The sequence below is a fragment of the Megascapheus bottae genome, chromosome 1, assembly GCF_031878675.1.
Source record: "Megascapheus bottae isolate mThoBot1 chromosome 1, mThoBot2.hap1, whole genome shotgun sequence".
NCBI classification, from domain to species: domain Eukaryota; kingdom Metazoa; phylum Chordata; class Mammalia; order Rodentia; family Geomyidae; genus Megascapheus; species Megascapheus bottae.
Window position 1 is genome coordinate 49,917,909 of NC_143509.1, and position 15,987 is coordinate 49,933,895.

Sequence of the window (15,987 nt, forward strand, 5' to 3'; positions counted from 1 at the left end):
GAGAAAAGAATTAAGAAGAAAAAAGTAGAGTAACAAAGAAGAGAAAAAAAGAAAATGGAAGAAAATATGAAGAGAAAGATGAGAAAGATGAAAGACAAGAGAAAAATAGTAAAGAGAAGAGAAAGATGAAAGACGAGAGAAAAAATAGTAAAGAGAAAAGAATTAGGAAGAAAAAGTAGAGTAAGAAAAAGAAAAAAGAAAATGGAAGAAATATGAGAAAGATGAAAGACAAGAGAAAAGAATTAGGAAGAAAAAAGTAGAGTAAGAAAAAAATGGAAGAAAATATGAAGAAGAGAAAGATGAAAAATAGTAAAGAGAAAAGAATTAGGAAGAAAAAAGAGGAAGAGAAAAAAGAAAAAAGAGAAAAAAGAAAATGGAAGAAAATATGAAGAGAAAAGAAATAGCGGAAGAAGACAGAAAAAAGAGGAAGAAAAAAATAGAAGGATGAAAGATGAGAACAATAGTGAAGAAAAGATGAAGAAGAGAAAGAAATAGAGGAAGAAGACAGAAAAAAGGAAAAAGAAAGAAGACATAAAACAGACAAGAAAAAAATAGCAAGAAAATGGAAGAAAAGATGAAGAGAAAAATAGAGAAAGAAAGGAAGAAATAAAACAGACAAGAAAGAAAGAAAAAAACAGAAGGATGAAAAAAATAGTACAGAAAATAAAAAGGAAAAAGAAAATAGAAGAAAAGATGAAGAGAAATAGATGAAGACAGAAAAAAGAAAATAAATAAAACACACAAAAAAGAGCAAAAAAAAGAAAATGGAAGAAATGAAAAGAAGACAAAGAAATAGAAGAAGAAAGAATAAATACAGACAAAAAAGAAAGAAAAATAAAAGGATGAAAGATGAGGAAGAAAAAGGTAGAGGAAGAGAAAAGAGCAGAAAAAAGATGAAAGGAAAAAGAGGAAAGAAATAGGAAGAAAAAATAGAAGAAAAAAGCAAAAAAGGAAGAAAAGGTAAAAGAGAAAGATGAAAGGAAGAAGAAAACAGGAAGAAGACAAAAAAGAGGAAGAAAAAAGAAGACATAAAAAATAATAGAAGGATGAAAGATGAGAAAAAGGAGGAAGAAAGAAAAAAGAATAAAGATGAAAGGAAGAGAAAAACAGGAAGAAAGAAATAGAGGAAGAAAAAGAAAACAAGGATGAAAGGAAGAAGAGAAACAGGAGGAAAAAAAAGAGGAAAGAGGAAGAAAAGATGGAAAAAGAAGGAAGAAAGAGAGGAAGAAAGAGACGAAGAAAGAAAAAATGAAAGGTAAAGGAATAAAGAATGAAAGGATGAAAGAGAGGAAAAGGAAAAAATAAGAGAAACAAGGAAGAAGAGAAACAAGGAAGAACGAAAAAGATAATAACAAAACCTTGCAGATCAATTCCATAAACTCAGACTCCAGATAAATGAGTTTCCCCTGAGAGGAATCGCAGCCAGGGACGGGTACGAGGTGATGCCGCTCTGACCAACCTAAGACAGGGCCTTCAGCTTGATTTGAAGAAGTTCCCCATGACGGGTAAGGCAGAGTCAGCAATCCACCCAACCTAAGACAGGCGGATTCGCTTCTTTTAAAAGAAAGACAGGGGGCATATGCTGGGAGCTGAGTGTGGAGTCAGACTGACCCATGAATCTGCATCATTGCTTTACCACTCTCTGCTGGGCTGTGGTCTTAAGCTTATGGCCGTAGGTGTAGTTAAGCTTATGGCCGTAGGTGTAGTCTTGGGCTGTAGCCCTCCCGCCCCCCCCCCCCCTAGAAAAACAAAGATAAAGAAAGAATAGATGAAAGGAAGAAAAGAAAGAGGACAAAAGAAATAGAGGAAAGAACAAGGAATAAAGATGAAGAAGAAAAAAAAGAGATATAGAGGAAAGAAGGAAAAGGATGAAAGGAAGAAGAAAAAGAAAAAGAAAACAAGAGGAAGAAATAGATGAAGAAAGAAAAAGAAGAAAAAGAAAAAGAAAACAAGAGGAAGAAATAGATGAAGAAAGAAAAAGAAAAAGAAAAGGAAGAGAATAAGAAAAGGATGAAAGACAAGGAAAGAGAAAAAGAAAAAGGAAGAAATAGAGGAATAAAGAAAGGAAGAGAAAAAGGAAGAAAATAATAGAGGAAGAAAAAGGAATAAGGATGAAAGGAAGAAAAAAGAAAAAAAGGAATAAGGATGAAAGGAAGAAAAAAGAAAAAATAGAGGAAGAAAGGGAAAAAAGAAGAAAGAAAAAGGGAAAGAAGAAAGGAAGAGGAACAAAGAAAAATGAAAGATGAAGAGAAAAAAAGGTAGAGAGAAAGAGGAATAAATGATTAAAGGAATAACAGAAAAAAGAGGAAGAGGAAAGAAAAAAGGAAAAGGAAGAAAAGATGGAAGAGAATAAAAGAGGTGGAAGAAGAAAGAAAAAGACAAAAGGAAAAAGGAAAAAAGGGTGAAAGGAAGGAGACAATGAAAAAGAGGAAGCAAGAAAGAAAAAGGAATAAAAGATGAAAGAAGAGAAAAGGGGAAGAAAGCAAAAAAAAGGAAAAAGGAAAAGATGAAAGGAAAAAGGAAAAGATGAAAGGAAGAATAAAAGAAAGAAAAAGGTATAAAGTATGAAAGGAAGGAGAAAAAGGAAGAAAGGTAATGGAATAAAGGATGAAAGGGGAAAAGAGATGAAAGAAAAAGGAATAAAGAATTGAAAGAAAAGAGAAAAAGAAATAGAGGAAGAAAAGGAAAACAGGTGAAAGGAAGAGAAATAAAAGAAAGGATGAAAGAGAAACAGGAGGAAAAAAATGAAAAATAAAAGATGACAGGAAGAAGAAAATACAGAAAGAGGAAGAAATGAAAAAAAAGAAAAAGCGATGAAATATGAAAGGAAGATGAGAAAAAAGAGGATGAAAGAGGAAATATAATGAAAGGATGAAAGGAAGATGAGAGAGGAGAAATAGAAGGGAGAAAAAGAAGGAAACAAAAGAAAGGAAGAAAAGAGGAAGAAAGGAAAGAAAAAGCAAAGAAGGAAGAAAGATGAAAGACAGACACAGAAGGAAAGGAAAAGAGGAAGAAGAAAAAATGACAGAAAGTGGGGGAAAAAAGGAAGAGAAAAAGGAAGAGTGAAAGCAGAGGAAAAAGGAAGAAAAACAAACACACACCAAAAGAAAGAAAGGAAAAAAGAAAAAAAGACAACAGGACACACAGATAAAAAAAGGAAAAGGAAGGAAGAAGAAAGAAAAAGAGAAAAGAAAGATGCAGACTGAAAAAAGACACACACCAAAAGAAAGAAAGGAAAAAAGAAAAAAAAAAACAGGACACAGATAAAACGAAAAGGAAAAGGAAGAAGAAAGAAAAAGAGAAAAGAAGATGCAGACTGAAAAAAGGAAGGAGGGAAGAAGAAATAAAGAAATAAAAGAAGAGTGAAGGATGAAATGAAGAGCAAGAAGGAGAAAGAAAGAAAAAAGGAAAAGGATGGATAGATTTCACATTTCTTTGGGTCATATAAGTGATCTTAGACTTCATTTTTGATTCAATATGAATATATATTCAATATGAATATATAACAGTCTCATAAGAGTTTTATTCAAGAGAAAGATACGATTGGAAAATTTGAATATTAATACATTTTCACTGAAATGAAAAAGGGTAGATGACAGAATTCTATTGTTTCAACTAAAAAATATACTGTGAGACTCATCATCAAGAAGTGAACTTGCAAAGTAGAAATCTGAAGTTTGTTTAATACACAATTTCTCTCCATATGTAAGTGGAATATTTTTAAGGACAATAAATTATTTCCCTTTATCAATTTTGTTTCCTATAATTATTTCTACATAGCTGATGTCCTTAGAACTTCTTTCCATGGCTTTATAAGAAAAACATCTTTTTATAATCATCTCAACTTCTTTCCATGGCTTTATAAGAAAAACATCTTTTTATAATCATCTCTTTTTTAAAAAACACTTTTTAAATTTTTTTTAAACTTCACAATGCTAGAGGAAGGTGTCAACCAAAGGAAAAAAAATCAGGCAGCTGGGAGTTTGGCCTTGTGGTAGAGTGCTTGCCTAGCATGCACAAAGATCTTGATTCCTCAGTATCATTTACATAGAAAAAGCTGGAAGTGTTGCTGTTGCTCAAGTGGTAGAGCTCTAGCTTTGAGAAAGCCCAAGGACAGTGCTCAGGACCTGAGTTCAAGCCCTGGGATTGGCAAAAAAAGAAAAAGAAAATCACAGAAAATTTTGCTTCTTGCTTTCATTTTTAATTTTAATGATTACGTAGGATGCTTTTAGCTAGCTAAAGAGACAAATTTTATAGCAAGAAATGTAGAAATAACCCCAATATATAACAAAATATGGATTTTCCAGTCTTCTTGGCTATGATATTCTCTCTTCCATTTTTGTGCTTAGCTGTTTTCTAAGTTTAAGGCCTATCCACAGATATAAGGTTTTTATATGGTTCTTTTTAAAATGAAAAGCTAACATGATTGAATTATGTCTTGGATATTATCTTCCATACTAGGGGAAGTTTAGACACTTTCAACTTTATAATATTTGCTTATGTAAAAGAATAATGGATAGCTTTATAAAAAAAAAGTGTGCAAGCTTTTTATTTTTTTTAGTTTTTTGGTCAGTACTGGGGCTTGGATTCTGGGCCTGCGCATGGTCCTTGAACACCATTTGCTCAAGAGTAGAGCCACACTACCAGTTCCAACTTTTTCTGTGTATGTGGTACCAGGAAATTGAACCCAGGCCTTCATGCATGCTAGGTGAGAACGTTACCACTAAGCCACCCTCCTGACCCAAGAGAGAAGCTTTCTTTAGTCTTAAGGAAGGGGGGGGGGTGGACAAGATGGTTGGGAAGGGGGAGGAGGAGGGAAATGGGGACAAAAACATGAGAAGTATCGATGTGTAAGAAGCAATGCATCTACAACCTAGCGAATGTAACTGTAATCCCTCTATACATTACCCTGACAATAAAAAATTTAGATCTGAAATTATCCTATTTTGCATATGATAGAGCTAAGATCAAACAGGATTCCAGTGGCAGAAAAATAATTGAGCTGCCAGTGGCAGAAGCAAATCACTGGAATGCTGAGTTCAGAAGACTGATTTAATTATCAAGCAAATTATCAAGCAAATTCTGTATAAATTTTATTTTTATAGTTCACATATGCTATAATTACTATTAACACATTTTACAAAGTCTTCAGCAAATATATTCTTTCAGGTTTATACAGAATTAGATGCATTGGGAAAGTATATTGCAGAAAGCTGGAGAACACTACCAAGTGCATTAATTTGTGATTGAAAAAAATGTGTCAAGATTTATGTGTTAGATTTATGATTTGCCTTTCAATGGGATGATTCCTATCCACAAATAATAAAACCCATGCCAATTTCTTTCCTTTACATTATGGCCTAATTTTCAGTGACTTATAAAACCACTTTGTAAGAAAACAAAGTCTAGTAAGTTTGAGTTCAATTAATCCAAAAGTGGGAAGCTTTATCCCTTTTTATCTACCTAGTATAACTCAAAATAGACTTTTAAGATCCCCTCTAAAAGTTGAAAGAGAAGTAAGATGAAAGAGTTTCAAACAGGAAGGGCTATTGAGTCACCATTTTAATGCATAAATTTATACACATGTCAAAGTGATTAAATTGTTTAATGACAGTATAAATACATCTCATATTAAGATCTATTTTACTGTGGAATTCATTGATAATTTTAAATGATTAGAATGTTGTCATAAGCAACAATGTAATTTCACCAATTTTATAGGATATATTTTGTAGATTATTTTGCGTAATGTAAATACTATGAATTTGGTAGTCACTAGATAAATTTAGTGAGTAAACTGAGTGCTAACATTGCCCTCCTGAAAATAGCATGGAATTTTCTCCATGCATTATAACCCTAAACTCTATGCAAATACATTTTTATCTTTATTAGTCTCTAAGATGCTCTCATTGCACAAGAAATTTACTAATATTCTCACCTAATTTAAAAATACCCGTTTTCTTTACAACAACATGTACTTCTGGACTATGCAAGCATTCTGTGACTGGCCGTTTTACTATTTATACATTCTTGATAGAACTGTGCAAACGAATTTACTGATGATTAAGGAAAAAGATATACTAGAGAATAATTTAATGTTGGATCAAGTTCATTTGGTACAATTTACTTGAGAGAATATCCTACACCACATTTAATTCAAAACAACTACTTGAGTGATGTTTGGCTACTGATATATTAATACCATAAAGTCTTCACAAATGGCAGAAAAAACACAGTAATACATGTAAGATAAGGATCATTTTCCCATCTGTAGGATTTTCAGTTTTTGTGCACGTGCCTTGGGTAAAATATGGCTGTCCATGCACTAATTCTAAAAGCACCATCCCATATAAAAGTGTCAGGAGTGCAAAGCAAAGAGGAGTTGAGATCTTCATGTTAAAAGTGCCCTGGATAGCAGAGTCACTGACTTTCCCCAATCAAGGCAAAGATTTCAATGGCTGTGGCACACAGCAGGGCTTCCTCTTAAAAGACAAGCATACTTCAATTACAAAATTTCTAGATACAGAAAAATGCACAAAATGGAATGCGTCCTGTCAAAATTATTCACTACTTGGAGAAATGACAGTTGGGTACAAAACCAATCGCAAGAAGATCCGGATCGGTATGTCTCATTCCTGTCCATATCACTTAAGAGCAATCATTCTTTCTGTGCCCTAGCAGTCAAATACAGGGCACAATCATAAGATAGCATGACAAGCCTGACTGTCTGGAGAAAGATCAGTTCATTTTGCTACAGACAGCACTTTTATAAATAAAGGCTCAATTTAATTAATTCTAAGTGGGCAAATCTCCTGTCAGTTACTCTCTTTGATACCTGTTTTAATTGAAATGGCTTTCTCTGTCCCAGAGAGTGTCAATATATCTCTAATTCCTAGTTTATGACCCTGAGTGATGCTATACTCATCTGTATTCTTGGCAGCTACGTCTCTCAAGGGAATTAAGAGGCGTCAGCTCCAAATTTGACTCAATTCCAAGTGTACACGTAGTAGCACGTGATAATATTAAGCTTTTCATTAATCCAGCAGGTTCATGTTTTTCCTAATAAAACCCAATCTATTTAGCTATATATTTAGGTTTATTTTTTGTTTGCAGGTTCATCTTCTATTCCTAATTCACAAACACAACCTACGGTTGCTGTAACTTGTCATATAGCCCAAGCTAACTTCAAAGGCCTCCACCTACTTTTTTCCAGCAATAGGCACACATCCACTACTATGCCTTGGCAATTTTTTAGATGCTATTATAAAGTTGGTTTCTTAATTTTATTTGTGCATTATTCATTGATAAAATATGAAAATAACAAGTGATTATTGTAATTGGTCTTACATATTGCTACGGAACTCATTAGCTCTTTGTAAATGAAGTTGTTTTCTGAATTTCATTTTTTATTCATTACTGAAATAAGAAAATACAGCTGATTTTTACATATGGCGTTAAGTATTGTGATTTTGCTGCATTATTTGTTCTAATACATTTGTGTTTTTGTATCCCCTGAATGTAATGGCATTAACAAATTTAATGCTTTTCTTTCCAATTTGGTGCTTTCTATTATTTCTTTTACTTGCCTTGGCTGGAAATTCTGGTGCAAATCTGAATGCAAATGATTATAGTGAACTTTTATATAGTGTTCCAGAACTTGGGGCAGAACTTTAAACTTTTTAATGTAATGTGTTATTAATTCTGGGTTTGGATTATTTATTTATTTTTTTTGCAAATGCCCCTTTCCAGGTTTAGGCAGTTCCCTTCCATTCTACTTGGATGTGTGTTATTGTTATGAGCAACAGGACTTTTCAAAATTATTTTCCTTCATCTAGTAAAGTATCAGAGAATCAGTGTCTATTCTTTATTCTAATATGTTATACTACACTGGGTTGTCTTTATTAATCAAACCTATACCCCTGGAATTAATTCCATTTGATCGTGCTGTATGATTTTTAAAAATATATCACTAGATTTAGTTTCCTGGCATCTTATTGAAGATTTCTGTAGCTATGATCATACTGAGTATTGCTCTATTGTGTTTTTGTCTTGGTCCAGTTTTGTTATTAAGGTAATTCTAATTTTATAGAATAAACAGAGCATTTTTCTCCTCTTCTGTTTTTGAAGAGTTTTATGAAGACCTGCTCTTTCCACATCCTCCTTCCCTTCCTCTGCCTCCAGCTACCACTGAAATCACATTTTTCACTCTTAACGAAAGACAAGACAAAGCCAACCAAACTTTCTTCCACCTACTATTCCCCACCTTTCCATGACACCAGAGATAAACTTCCAGGACTACTCTCCCCACATATTCATCACTCGGCCCTCCGCAGTCTTGATCTTGTTTGTCTTTTAAAATCTCATGGGCCATCCTTTTCTAGCTATCTGATTTCTGCTAAATCCCGTTCCATCTTTCTTTTCCTGACTATCTTTATGGAATCATTATTACTGTCTCCATCTTTCTCCTGCAGAAAATTCTCTTTCTCCCACTTTGGGGGTCACTACTGTTCCTTTTAACATTTCCTTCTTGCCTGCTCTTTCAAGATGAAAGATCTTGCTCAGAGTTTTATTCTCTTTCATGCTTCTGTCTGTTCTGGGAAGATATCAAGCTTTAGTTGCTATCTAACTTCCAATGACAGTAGAAATTATACTGCTCTCCTCTTTTCTGAATACCATACCTGTGTACACAAAAGTACTTTCCTCACCTTAGACACTTCCCCAAAGGATTGCTTATAAGCTTCATGGTCGTGTTCATTTTGTACCCAAAAGTTTTACTTCTACGATGGAATTGTGAAGGAGACCATATTTATAGAACACTGGAGAAAGAAATACTTAGGGCCCAACGGAATGTGATGGTGAGCCTAGCAAAGGAAACTGAGCCAGATGGAGTATAGAATTAGATTAAATCCACAACAATGGGCCAGATGGAATGCAGATATGAAAAACAAGCTCTCAAGATGTTTCTGTGAGCATGAAATTCAAACCACAGTCAAAAAAAAAAAAAAAGAGGCAATTAGTCAATAGGGCCCACAGAGGAAAGATAGAAAAACAGGGAAAAATTTCTGCTAATCCCATACGAGAATGCCTCCAACTCCATATGGATTCAGCAGTAACAAGAGTAGCACTGAGCTTTGTCTAGCTGACAGTCATGTTTCTCCTCTGATCTTGGTTTAGTAAATTTATGTGTGTGTGTGTGTGTATATGTGTGAATGCATATATATTATGAGTAGCTGAGTAGCTGTATAAGGGGTTGCCATTCAGTAAAGCAGTTTATGAATACTATGTCTCTTGATCAATGTCATCCCTTTCAACATTCTCAGCCATCCTTCCCAACTCACCCCTACCCCTTTTCTTAATTTTGTTCGAAATGCTTTGAATTTGAGACTGCATTATCCCCTCTCTTCTTCTTTTCATTCATCTACCCCCACTGCCCTTGACCCCATCCAACCCCTTTTCAAGTATCTGTTTTCTGGTGCTTAGTTGGTTGAACTAAAAGGTCTCCTTTCCATGGAAGTACACTGTTTGAGTCCTCGCCTGAATCTACCATATTTCAATTAATATGCTTGTGTAGACTTGGATACCACCCAAAGTGCTTATTCACATAGGTAGGAACTAGTTATAGCTTCCACATATAAAAGAAAATATGTATCCTTTGTCTCTCTGGGCCTGAGTGGTTTCAATTAACATATTTTTCCAAATGCCCCTGTAGCTTTAAAAAATGATGCAATATCATTCTTCCTAATGAGTTCAGATCCATTGTGTATATATCACATTTCCTTGATCCATTTATCCTTTGAGGGGCAGCTGGACTCTATACCTAATCTATGGTCAACAATGTTGCACTGAACACAGCTGTTCTTTTATGAAACCATGGCTCTGAAAAATCCTCAACATTCATTATCTTACAAAATGGCATGACCATTTAAGCAATAAATAAGAACCTGCTTCACCTCTCTGGCTTCTCCCTTTCCAATCTATTACAGCAGTTTCATTTAAGCACTCTTTCTTTGTTTAATCATGGTGCCAACTAAGAAATATAATGATCATTTTAAGCATTTGTCTTTTAAATCACACAAGAAAATACATATAAACCAATACAATAACATTAGATTTTATATTAACCATGTGGTGGCCTTTGTCAGTCTTTATATTTATTGTATACATATAAGGGATATTAGATATATAACAAATGATGCTTGATATACTTACATAGTGAAATGATAACCACAGCCAAGTAAATAACTATGCTTAGTATATCATATCGCTACTCTTGTGTATGTGATGGTGGTAAGAATACCTAAAATCCACTTTTTTATTGACAAATTTACAGAATAGAACACATTGCTGTTCCCACAGTTCTCTTGTTTTATAGTAGATCCTTAAAGCTTATTTTTTTCTACAATTTCTATCTTTATGCTTTTAAGTTTACTATTCTCTAAACTCTTCCCATTCCTACATCATTAGAAACCACCATATACTTTCTGCTTTATGTATTTGATTAAAACTCCTAGTTTCTGACTGGATCAGGAAGATGTGGTACTTATACACAATGGAATGCTGCCATCAGAAAGAATGACATTGCCCCATTTGTAAGGAAATGGAAAGACTTGGAAAAAAATCATATTAAGTGAAGTAAGCCAGACCCCCAAAAAACATAGGCTCAATGGTTTCCCTCATTTGTAATAATTAGTACACATCTAGGACTTTCCTAGCAGAGGATTACAATAGCACAAATCCTAGGTCCATAAGGTCATATAGGATGAGACTAAATGAAAGGGTCTCTAGGGTATGGAAACAGAGCTTTATCTTGCATGATTGTTTTTCTTAATGTACTATGTTATTTCTCCTCTCCTTTGTTGCCCTTTGGTTAATCTCGTATCTGATTTTGTTACCTGGTATATTGTATATATGTTTATTTGAAATAAGAAAGGGAAGAGGGAAAACAAGATGATTGGGCAGGGGTGGGGGAGGGAAATGGGGACAAAAATATAAGAAAGGGTATCACTGTGTGAGAAGTAATGCACCCACTATCTAGCAAATGTAACTGTAGCCCTCAATACATTACCTCAATAATAAAAAATAAAATGAAAAAACTCCTAATTGATTTTTTTACAATTAGCTATTTAATTTTATTGCATTTTATTTTCAAGATAATATATAAAGGGGTTACAGTTACATTCACATCAGGAAATGGGTGCATCACTTCTTGAACTTTGATACACCTCATGTTTTTGTCCCCCTTTCCCTCTCCCCACCCCTCCAATCATCTTGTTTTTGCACCTTCCCTTCCCTATTTCAAATAAGCAAATAAACATATATACAATCTACCAGGTAACAGAGTCAGATTTAGTAATCACATGAGATTAACCATAAGGGGCAAAAAGAGAAAAATAATTTCACTTCATATAGTACATTAAGAACAACAATCACAAAGATAAACCTCCTGTTTCTATATCCTAGAGCTCATTTCTGTTAGTCTAATTCTGTATAACCATATGTCTATAGCTTTTGAGCTATTGTGATCCCCTGCTAGGACAGTCCTACATGGGTACTAATTATTTCAAATAAGGGAAACCATGAAGTCTATGTTCATTGCAGCATTATTTACCATACCTAGGATATGGAACCAATCCAGATGCCCCTCAGTAGGTGAATGGATCAAAAAGATGTGGTGCTACTACACAATGGAATTCTACACTGCCATCAGAAAGAACAACATCTTCCCATTCATAAGGAAATGGAAATACTTGGAAAAAAATCACATTAAGTGAAGAAAGCCAGACCCAAGGAACATAGGCTCCCTGGTTTCCCTCATTTGTAAAACTCCTAGTTTCTTAATCTTTATACTTTCCTTACCAGTTTTCTAGGTCAGGAAAAATATAACGTACACCTAAACTACTAAAACACCCTCATTAACAAGGCTCTTTCTACTCATGATTGCTTTCCTTCAGCCCATTCTCTTAGAATATTTTAAACCTATGTGTTATGTTACTGCTTAAAATACCAACTGTTCATGTTTCTTTGGGTTTTTTGTTTGGTTGGTTTTTGTGTTTTTGGTTGCTTGCTTTGTTTGCCTGTGCTGGTCCTGTAGGACCAGGACCTGGGTGTTAATCCTATGCTTTTTGATTTTGTTTTTTGTTTTGTTTTGTTTTTGTTGGTCATGGGGCTTGAACTCTGGGCCCAGATATACTGTCTCTGAGCTCTTCAGCTGAAGGCTAGTGCTTTACCACTTGATCCACAGCACCATTTCTGGTTTTCTGCTGGTTACTTGGAGATAAGAGTCTCAGGAACTTTCATGCCTGAGCCAGCTTTGAACCACAATCCTCAGATCTCAGCTTCTTGAGTAGCTAGGATAACAGGCATGAGTCTCTGGCACAAAACTATCTCTGAGGTTTGTGCTCAAGGATAGCACTGTACCACTTTAGCCACAGCTTCACTTTAGGATTTTTGGTAGTTAAGTGGAGTTAAGAGTCTCACAGACTTTCTTGAGATCTCGTATTAAACCATGATCCTCAGACCTCAACCTCCTGAGTGGCTACTATTACAAGCGTAAGCCATTGTCACTCAGCTTTCTTTTTATAATATGACAATTAGAATAAATATTCAAATCACAATATGACCTAGGAAGGCCTATACAAGTCTCCTCTCCAGTTTCACCCAGAACTTACTTTCCATTACCATAATTCTGCCACAATAGCCATTTCTCATTTCTTTAAAAATGTCAAGCTACTTTCTGCCACAGCAACTTTTCACTTGCAAGGAGACCTACTTCACTCCCACCACACACACACACACACACACACACACACACACACACACACACACACACAAACACTCCATTTTAAATGTCAGTTAAAATTATTTCTTTCTCAGGAAAATCTCAATTCATTTCTTCATATCAGGTGGAAGAATTATTGAGAAACCTGCAAAACTATTTACACTTTCTAAAAAACTTGTGTAACAATCCTAAATGAATGACTTGTCCCATCACAAGCTAAAAATCAGTGTTCCACAGTGCATGTTTTCTTTATTCATAGTGTCTGTCTCCCAACAACCAGAATTCCTGGTCTATGAAATATTTTCCAGATAGAGTTATTGGTTTAAAAAAATAGAGACCAAAAGTAAGCATTTATTTATGGTTCCATTGGTGTTTCTTTGCCTCCCATTAGTTTCACTTATTCAAACCCTTCCTTGCCAAGAAAAGGAAGGCTCTTGACTGTCTGGACACAAGGTGAGTGTACTGCTAGGAGAGTAGAATGGGGTAAGCGCCCCCAAAGCCAATTCTGAGTCATAGTTTCTGGGGGAAAAGAGGACTAGAAAAGACTTTTCCATTTGTCTGCTAGCCTCCTAAGGGGATGAAGCATTTGGCATTTTGTGAATGTCATGGAAGAGAACTGAACTTGACTGATGATTTAGTAGCTACCAAAATTATGTAGACATCTTTTTTGTAGGTTGATTAGGCAATAAACTGATGCTGTTGTGCTTGGGAAATAATATTAGTGTACTGTGGCAGCCATTATTGAAGCTAGGTGCCAACACAATGTCAAATAGCAGGCCTCCTGTGGCATTTATGGGATTCACTCCGGGTCTGAAGTCAAAGATCTTTCCAGATGAATGCACAAATACCAAGGGTCTTTTTTCCTCCCTATTTAAATGCCTTCTGTAACTTCCGTGCCCTGTCTTCTTCTGTGTGCTTTTTGTATTTGTTTTGTTGATTCATCTAGCGGCTTTGTCCCTTAAGGGTGCCTGAGTTAGAGTCATACATCTATTCTTAATCACTTTCCTAGCTTCATTCTTAGGACCTTGTTATGAGGGTAAAGATGTGAAGGTAGAACAAAAGGTAATGATGTGAAAACACCAACATAATGAATACGAAAATACTAGAATAATGAATATGATATGAAAATACTAAATGAATGTGATTGGAAAATACTATTATAATGAATATGACTAGAATGAAAAACAATGGGATGAAATACAGCTAAAATATTTAAAGAAATATATCGCCAATACAAACTTACATCTAAAGACTTATGGACATGGGAGATAAAGCCAATGCAAGGACACATATGAGCATAACCATAGGAACCGTTGGGAGCATAGCTTACAGGATAGAGCAATCATAAAATTCCCAGAGCCCAGACACCTGGGCATAGGAGATAGAGCAATAGTACCAGCACATCTCTGGGCATCACCAACCAAGGATGTAACCAATCCCAATCAAGCAAGAAGGAGTTTGGGCCAGAGGGGAACAGCCAAGGACTCATATAAGCATAGGACCCAGAATGAGGGACAGCACTTCTGCTAGCCTTAACTGAGTCTGTGGTTTGAGGATCTTTGGCCATGCAGAAGCTGCTCCTTGCCTGAGAGGATGGACGAGGACAGGCACTCATCGTGTGGCCCCGGAACCACGGCAGGACTGTGTCCTATTCGACTAGGGCAGGGCCTGTTCGACTTCAGCTCTAAGAGATGTCAGAGAGGTGAGTCCACAGAGTGTGCTGAATAGGCAGGATAGGATTAGGCAAGTTAAGAACTGGAAGAAAGTAATTAGAATATAGTGTCGTCTCTACTGTGTTGACTCAAGAAACTATGTTGCATCTGCCTATTCTCAGGAGTATTGTTTGCTCTTTCCTGACCTTGGTTTCTCATTAGCCTAGTAGCTGGTATAGACTTTGTCTCACTGCACAAGTTAAGAAGAATGACACTAATTCATTTAAGGTAGGATGTGTACTCTTTTTCCCTTATAAATCAGGTTTTTTGTCCATTCTTTTGTATTCTTTTTTGTGTGTTCATTGCATTTCAGTAATGTTTTTCCTTTCATATACAAGAGTTTTTCTGGCCTAACCACAAGCTGTCATCTTCCTCTCCTTAACTGAGCCATTTCTTCTTTTCTAGGTGGATTCCAGGTCCTCTTTCTGGGCAGCCAAACAGATTCAGGAATTTATATAGGCCTCAATCAAGTGTCTATATAAGAAGAATTTGTGTCATTGTAAAGGGGTCACCCAAACATTTGAAAAAGAAACAACAACAACAAAAGCAAAGCACCTCCTCTAGAGTAAGATGGTAGCCAGACATAAGCAGGAAAGAGGTCATTATACCACCACCACACCCTGGACCACTAGAGGCAATTCAGGCAAACTTTGCATAAGGTGATTTTGCTCTAGGGAAAGTTTGTCATTATCCCGATGAGACTTCTCCACCCAACAGTGAGTAGAGCTGAACTTCAGAAGCCAGAAAACCTAATTATTTTCACACTTCTACTTTCCAGGTAATTCTTTTTTTCTCAGTCTCATCCTTAGCAAAGCTCTTAGTAGCGCCAAACAAATCCCCCTTCCTCTTACATAGTCGCTAATGGACTTACAAACAGCAGCTAAGATTGTGTTGACTAGGGTACTGCTGGCAGCAGAGCTTGAGGAGTATTTTCAGTTCCATTGAGTCTGCAGGTCTCAATAGGCCTGTATTTGAGATAATCTGTGGGGCAGGTTTGTGGGGGGGCGTTAACCTCAAAAGAGAAAATAGACTAGAGGCACAAAATGGCCATCTAAGACAAGGGCTAGGTCGACCTAGGTCCTGCCAGCAGGACCCTAGTCAATGCAATCTTAGCTTAACTAAGATTAAGCTTTTGGTCCCTCTGTAATTTTCCTTCCCCTATATGATCCCAGGAGCTTCTATCCATATGGAAAAAATTGTGTTCATAGAACACTGCTGCTAAACACAGATCCACCATCTGCTCAGCGAGATCACATTGTAATAATCGTTTTTCAGGTTTCAATATCTCTTTCTATCCTCCCCCACTTGTGTGTGTGTGTGTGTGTGTGTGTGTGTGTGTGTGTGTGTGTGTGTGTTAGTTACCATCCCTAGTATTCATTGTCTTCTGATCAATGCTTTACTTTACAGATTTATATATATTGGCTTAAATTTATTTTTCATTTTAATCTAATTTAAAAAGATTGGGTTCCAGTGGCTCATGCCTATAACCTTAGTTAC